General features: G+C 32.1%; 1 pseudogene; it reads left to right on the top strand.

Moving 5' to 3' along the window:
- The first annotated feature begins 330 nt into the window (after positions 1-330).
- LOC124084895 (serine/threonine-protein kinase VRK2-like) lies at positions 331-1,622 on the top strand (annotated as a pseudogene).
- Positions 1,623-8,728: the final 7,106 nt, after the last annotated feature.

Raw genomic sequence — 8,728 nt, 5'->3', positions numbered from 1 at the left:
TAGTTTTTCTTGGTATATATTTAATATTGCATTGGTAGAATATATAAAAGGATAATGATTTCATTTACAAAGCTCCTAGGGCCAAATATATTTAAAAATACAGAAAATTTCAGATTTGGGAAGCATAAAAAGTATGTATTATTTTATTATATATTTTTTCATATATATTTTATTATATATTTTATTATATATTTTTATTATATATTTTATTATATATTTTTTGAATAGCACATATTCAACTGTTGTTATAGTTTAGAGGGAAGTCGTTCCTCAAAAACTCATGTATAAGGGTTCCAGAGGCTTGGGCTGTGTGGTGAGCTGCTTATAGTGATGCCACCCAGAAGAAATGGTAAAAACAAACTTCCTGTTCCACTTCCAGAAGGCAAAGTTCTGGATGATGTGGAAGGAAAACCATGGGTGCTGGGCAAGATCATTGGCTCTGGAGGATCTGGATTGATATATTTAGCTTTCCCCACAAACAAACCAGACAGAGATGCAAAACATGTTATAAAAGTGGAATATCAAGAAAATGGTGTGTTATTTTCGGAACTTAAATTTTATCAGAGAGCTGCAAAAAAAAAAAAAAAAGACTGTATCAAAAATTGGATAGAATTCAAACAACTTGATTATTTAGGAATTCCTTTGTTTTATGGAACTGGTCTGACTGAATTCCAGGGGAGAAGTTACAGATTTATGGTAATGGAAAGACTAGGAATAGATTTACAGAAGATCTCAGACCAGAATGGTTCTTTTAAAAAGTCAACTGTCCTGCACCTGGGTATCAGAATGCTAGATGTACTGGAATATATACATGAAAATTAATATATTCATGGTGATATAAAAGCAGCTAATCTACTTTTGGGTTATAAAAATCCAGATCAGGTTTATCTTACAGATTATGGACTTTCCTACAGATACTGTCCCAATGGGAACTACAAACAGTATCAGGAAAATCCTAGAAAAGGTCATAATGGGACAATAGAGTTTACCAGCTTGGATGTCCACAAGGGAGTAGCCCTGTTCAGAAGAATTGACGTGGAAATCCTTGGCAACTGCATGCTGCGGTGGTCATGTGGGAAACTTCCCTGGGAACAGAACCTGAAGGACCCTGTGGCTGTCCAGACTGCTAAAACAAATCTGTTGGAATAGCTGCCTGGGTCAGTGCTGAAGTGGGCTCCATCTGGAAGCAGTTGCTGTAAAATAGCTGAATTTTTAGCATGTGTTTATAGTTTAGCTTACAATGAAAAGCCAGACTATCAAAAGCTCAAGAAAATCCTGAACCCTGGTGGAATACCCTTAGGACCACTGGAGTTTTCCACTGAAGGCCAGAGGGCACGTGTGTATTCTCTACCCAATAAAAATGTTGATTCGCAAAAGGCTGTGACAAAGCAACTTACTCAGATGCAAGAAAAGTCAGCAGAAAGAGTTCACAATGAGAGAAGTACTGAGTCCTTGGCCATATGGAGAAGAGTGCAAAACGAGGACAAGTTGATGGGATCCATGAATAGTGAAGCAGCTCAGGTCCAAGGTTGTATGGCTTTGTTAAATGAGAAGGGGCAGAAGATATCCTATCCCGCTGATAAAAAATAAAGGCAGCCGACACTAGTTATTGAAGAAAAGTAACAGTGAGCACATTTGTGAACTGATCTGGTTTCTTCCTTTATCCTAAGAATGTAATGAAGTGCACTTAAGTTTCTCATGCCATCTATGATGCAAGAGGGACTCTTAGCATGCATACTCCATACTTTTACATTGGTTCTTCAAGTCTAACCCTTACAATTAAACATAAGTGAAGTGTTTCCCTATCAGTAGGTTGTATTTTAAAGTGATGATTTTTTACATGATTCGATCATTTATTTGGCTGGATAGTGACATACAAAACTTTTGCAGAAGGCTCATTTAAGCAACAGTGAAAATCCTTCCTAATCCAACCATTTTTGATAAAAGAAGCATAAGATATGTTTATATCTAGACTGAAAAAAATATTTAGTTTTGTCAAACTGGCCAGCATTTTATGTGTTTTATATGTCACTATTTTCCCCAAATGATTTAAAGTGGTTCACAATATGAACAGGATACTATAATACCACCTTTTACACCCTCTGTCCCAGAAAAAAAAAATTAATATATCAGGGAGCTGAGGCACTAATCACTAAACTGAGCACTGAACTTGGCTCTGAACTTCCTGGCAGCTAAGGCAAAAATTAAAAGCCTAGTAGTCATGTATTCCTCAGCCAGCCAGCATGTAAAGTATATTCAGAGAGAAGCACTTCTTTTAGTGCTGGGAGGAATCTTTAACTTTATTCTCATGTAAATAGTAGCATCCTTTGTTGTTTTGAGATTATGTAAATGGAATCCACTTCAAATAAGTATTTTATAGTTCCAATTTATAAAATTAAAGACATCTACTGCTTGGCGACAAAATTGAGAAATGCTAACTCTTCAGTGAGAATATTTCTCAAATCTTCCTGTTCACCAGTGTCACTTGGTATCTGGGCAGGGAGGAGCTATAATATTAATATCTGGATTCAAGCAGAGAAACGGATTCATTTTGGCTAAACTGACAGTGAGATTTTAAGATTTTTAGTGTAGATTTTATGACTCCAGAAAGTCCTTTGCTCCTTTTCCTTGTCAGTCCCATCCCTCAGAAGCAAGCCCTATTCTGACATTCTGATTCTCATCTCTAGATCAGTTTTGCCTCTTCTGGGATTTCATATGCATGCGTTCCTACAGTGAGCAGTGTTTTGTGCTCATCATCTTTCAGCATGTGTTTGAGATTTGCCTGTATTCACGCATGGCTCTATAAATTGTTATTTTTCATCGCTAAGTAGTCCTCTATTAAATCATCATTTTACATGTCCATTTTCCTATTAATGGACACTTGGGCTGCTCCTGATTTTGGCCACCATGATTATATAGTTGTCATTCCACTCCCTCCCAAACGTTTGGTGTTGTCAATCTAGCCTTAGATTTTAGCCATTCCAATATGTATGTACATATGATTGTACATACAATATGTACATTGTGACTACAGTTGTCATTTATCTGATGACTAATAATTTTGAGTATTTTTCCCCCTGTGGCCATTTCTTACCTACTTTGGAGAAATGTCTTTCCAAGTGTTTTCACTTATTTTTATCTGTATGTTTGTCTTTTAATTATAAAGCTTTAAAAGTAAAAAAAAAAAAAAACAAAAAAAACCACACTCATGTATAAGCATGTATAAGATAATGTAAGAAGATCACAGGTGAAATGTTTGGAGCATGACAGCTTTAATCTAATCAGTGAATTAATTCCCTGACAGGGATTGACTGAGTGGTAACTGCAGGCAGATAGGGTATGGCTAGAGGACATGGGTCCCTGGGAATATGCCTTTGGGTTTTGTATTTTGTCCTTGCTGAGCAGAGATCTCCTTCTGTTTCCTGATCATCAAGTGATGGGCCCTTTCCTCTACCACATACTTGAATCATGATGTTCTCACTCATATCAGTCCCCAAGGAAGGGAGTTGACACCTATGGACAGAGACCTCTGAAACCATGAGCCCTCAAATAAACTTTTCCTCTAACAGAATTTTTCTTGTCAGTCTTTGGTCACAGCAGTGAAAAAGTTGACTAAAAAATGTTATTAATATTTCTCAATCACCATCTTAAGAGTACTTAATAACATAAAGACTACAAGGGAATATAGCAGGTTGGGCGGGGTCTTTTTCATTAGAAAAACTTTAGAGAGAGCTAAGTTTTGTGAGATTTCTTGGGTTTCTGAATTTTGAATAAAATATTTTATATTAAACTGCACTTTATATTTTGCCAGACATTATTATTATTGTTAATTGAGTTTATTTGTAAACATTTTTCTTGAAATCAAAGCTACACACTTAAATACAGGCCTAAACTAAAACCAGAATAAAACACTGATTTTTTGATTCAAAAATGTTCATAATTCCTTTTCTCTTAAAACATTTTCCTGTTCTCTGGTAAAATTAATTAAAGTATACTTAAGGTGACACAGTGAGTAATTCTCACATATTTGCAATCTATTTATATAAAAATTATCTTAATCTTTTCTCTAAAATTCTATTGCTTCTAGTGATCCATTCTACCATTCAAACTTTAAATTAACACATATTAGTATAGCACATTGTAGTGGTTGATAATCTAACTTAGAGAATGAGTGAATTGATGCATCATTAAGTATTCTAGATAAATATTTAAGAATTTCCATACAAATAAGGTGTCTCAGGAAATTTAATTAACATTTCTTATATCACATATGTAGAAAGTAGCAGAGGTGAACAACAAAAAACTAAGCATCCAGAATTATGATATAATCTTTCTTCCAATTAAATATGGGAAGCTTTCAGTTAAATTTATGATACTTCTACCTATTGCACAGATGGTGCTAACAAAGAACATTATACTTAACCAAATAGTGTAAAAATTATGTAATAGAAATTTCATATTTTGTTTTTAAATAGCTATGGATAAATGATGTATTCACTGAAAGACTGAGCAACAATTACTGTCAATATCACTATACTTAGATTTCATATCAATACCTGAACTTTAATTTTCCAATGAAATAAACATTTTGAATAACAGTAATACAAAATTATGTCAATGCTGTTAATACTCAAAGTTCATTTTAATATTTTTCCTTCAGTTTTAATTGTAAATAACATTTCCATGCTTAAAATCAACTTATATTTTATAAATATAAAAGTAAAATAATGGCATTGACATTGTAGTTTAACAAATTTTAGATTATGGGATATTAAAATAATTTAAAGTATTACTTAAATATTATCTTAATCACTTCAGTAATATTCTCCAAATATAGATCTCACTTCATGAAAAGATTCTAAACTTACAAGTTTGAATAGATGACAAAAAATGAATAAAGCAAATTTAAGATTTGCATGTATATTTTTTAAAAGAAAGAGATATAACTTTGATCAATTGCAAAGCAGTTATTTTAAAGTGCTATCCAGAGACTTTTTATAATTTTTTTAAGCAATGCTCTTTTATTTTGCTCAATGAGGGTAATGCAAATTAAGGAAAGTTGTTTTCCTTCCTTGATCCAAAAATATTAACATGTCAGTTAATATCATATGATTTCCATTTCAAAGTTATCTAAGGATAAATACATACAAACATACACATTTATACTTCAAAAGATAAAAGCAACCAAATTCATTTCAAATCAAATTGATGTAATATCAAGTTGTCCTTCCACTATAAATATATGGGAACTAAAACATAAAGTAAAACTAGAAATGTTTCATCTTAGATTACTCCTACATTGAATATTTTTATCTTTCATTTAAAATAAGCTAATGTGCATTGCATGTTTTAAATGTGAATATAATTATAACCACATATATCAATATATATTTGAAAAGAAGATTGTAAATAACAAAATCAGAGCATGCAGATGGAGAACCACTTTGTATAAAATGATAATAGATTTGACATCCAAAAAATAATGTTTAAATAATAAATAAGTATGTATGTTGGAATTAAAAAGTACAAAGTATATTTTGCCATTTATGTTCAAGGAGTACTAATTGAAATCATATTAATGGAAGACATTCATGAAGGAGAAACTATGTAGTGATTTAAAAAAGTCTCTAAAAAAATCTTAAAAATACTAAAATTTTGTCTGGCAATGAATGGATGGTAATTAGCAAGAAGTATTTAGCATGATTCAACATTGATAAGTATAAAGTCAAGTTAAGGAGAAAATATTTCTATAGAGGACACACAAGACCATTGTTAAATTGAAATAAAGTTTTCAGGATATTGATGGAAATTTGCAATATATATATATGCCTTCTCTATCAAGAAAAGAGGAAAAAAATGAAGAATTCAAATGTCTTAATACTCTAAAGATGACAAAAATCTATGTTAAAGGTACATAATATGATTATTAACTGCATTATTGGTTGACAATAGGTACAGGAGTACATTCTTTTTCATTAAATTCATTTTAAAACTGATACATAAAAACATTAACATTTTTACATATTAATGAAGTACCAGGTGATGTTTCAATAAGTATATACATTCTACATTGTATTATGTTTAAATAAGGTTAAACATATCTATCTCCTCAAGCATTTCTCATTTGTTTAGGGTAAAAATATTCAAAACCATTTCTTATACTTTTGTTAAGATATGTGGTATATAATTGTTATCTATAGTCCCTCTACTGTGAATTTCTAGCTTCTATCCAACCAACTTACTACTCAGTGATCAACCATTTTCTATTTCTCCCACCTCTCTACACTCTCTAGACTCTGGTAACCAGTAACCCACCATTTTACTCTCATTCTATGAGATCAACTTTTGTGGATTCCACTTATGAGTGAATTATGCAGTTGGTGTCTTTAGTGGCTGGTTTATTTCCTTGAACATGAGATCCAGTTATGAGTACATTCTTTTAGTGTTCTAATATCTAAATCTGTACAAGATTTTTTATTTCAAAATGATTCTTACATAAAAAATCTGCTTTGATTTGCCTCTGTAGTATTCCACAGTTATTAATAGTTTGTAAAATACACACACACACATACACACACACGCATGTCAGTCCATACATGGTTCCCTGTTAGACATTGCAATATGTCAGTTTATGACAATTTATGACAATACACATTAAAGTCTGAGTAGAGCAGTTACTAGCCGAATGGAGAAAAGAAATGATGAAAAATAATAGGAATCACTTTGACTATTGGAAATTGCTAAAATTGATTAGATCCCTGGAGAGATGTACCAAAGTTAACAAACTGGAAATATTTGTTTTTTGAAAGCATCGATTCAGAGCCAGTTTCATGGGTGCACAATTTGAACAGTCACACAAGTTCCCATACAGAGAAATGTCCTCTGCTTGGTTTAATGTTCTGCTGTGTCATCTTGAAATACCAATAAATTTGAACAAGAAGCTCTAAAAAATATTATTTGGAAGTAATCTCACAGATTTTGAAGCCAGTCCTAAATTAATCATAATTCCTAACTAAATCATACCTCTTAACTCTAGACATGAATTTAATTTAAAAAAGAAAAATAAATATACAAAGAGGACATTATTGTTCATGAGACAGATTGCCTATTTTCTCTTTTGAAGGCTGACATTTTCAAAGGTACATCAACTTGAAAGATCTTTTTGCAGTAAACTCAAGTCTTCAAATGAGCAAAGGTTAATTAAAATAGGTTCACATACGTTTGAGGTTCTCTCTTGCCCAGATATCACAGTCTTCAAAAAATCTTTAGAAAACATGCAGGAACAGGTCCCAAAACAGAAGCAATTCCAGTCCTCTTGTCTTTTTGGTAAAGGGCCTAAAGCAAGAAACAGAGGATTTAAAATAAAAAAGAATGCTGAAATAGGAAAAACACCATGTTCATGTTGTCAACTCCTCCTTGGAATATAGCATCCAAGAGACTTAGGACAAAAAGAGAAAGTATCTGAGGGTGATGGGGAAGCCCTGATGTTTTTTACAAATAAAAATAGCTACATGCTCTTTTTTTAATATTTATTTTTTTAGTTTTAGGTGGACACAATATCTTTATTTTACATTTATGTTATTCTGAGGATCCAACCCAATGCCTCATGCATGCTAGGTGAGCATTCTACCACTGTTCTTACTAGAGTTTCTCTATACTGGAAACAAATGATACTTATAGACACAGTATCTTAAAATGATATTGGAAAAAAAATATCATCTGGCATTTTCTGGGGAATCCACGGAAAATGTAATATGATTGGACAATATAGGTACTCTCAATTGACAACAATTGTCTATACCTTTAAACTAGCAAGGAGACATTTCCCTATAGATTAGAATTTCAAAATATTATATAGGTAAGTACCACCACATCTACCTTAAATTTTGTATTCATTACAAAACTTTTCTTGCAGAATCAATGAACTACTCATGTGGATTTGTAATTTTTGCTCCAATTGGATTAATCAATTGTAGAAAGACCAAAGACTGAATTATAAACCAAGACCATTCTGAAAACCAAAACTGAGGACTAAGATAATTTGTCAATTATTTGTTTCAACTTTTTTTCTTTTTGTAGAAAGCTAAGGTTATAGGGCAATGTAACAATAATGAAAACTTCATTATTTCATCAAGAAATATGTGCAAAAGTTGGAAATGCATGTTTCCTTAAAGAAGGCATCACATGGAATCTCATTTTACATGTTAAAATTGTTATGATACTTCAAATTTTTTGTGAAGCAGTATCCACAATTCCTACATTGTTGTTTCACAAATGCAAGCCTACCCTTTGTCCATTTTTCTATTTCAAAAGTAATATGTTTATTGTAGATTCCTGGAATCACTTTAAAGGCTTATTAAAACAAAGATTGTTGTGCCTCATTCCCAAATTTCTGATTTAGTAGTTCTCTGGTGGTGTTAAAATATTGTATTTCTACAAATTCTCAGGTGAGATGAATGGTGTTGCCCTGGGGTTTGGGGGTTTTGGAGATAAATTGCTGCTTCATTATATGAGCCAGTCTGACTCAAAGTCCTTCCATTCTTTAACCCCCAAATCTCCTAAATCATCTCATATGGAATTCCACTGGTGTAAGAGAAAGTTTTTATTGAAGTAGAATTAAAGCTTAGGAAGGTTAAAGAACAATTGTGATTGATGTTTTGAAATGGTTATAGATAGTATCTGATGCAGTAAAAGGAATTTAATTCATTTTGTCAAACCATCAATATGC

The sequence above is a fragment of the Marmota monax genome, unplaced genomic scaffold (assembly GCF_021218885.2).
Source record: "Marmota monax isolate L192 unplaced genomic scaffold, Marmota_monax_Labrador192_F-V1.1 WCK01_AAM20220418_F8-fsc00013, whole genome shotgun sequence".
NCBI lineage: Eukaryota > Metazoa > Chordata > Mammalia > Rodentia > Sciuridae > Marmota > Marmota monax.
The sequence above is the reverse complement of the archived record's forward strand: the minus strand, read 5'-3'. Positions and strand labels throughout refer to the sequence as shown.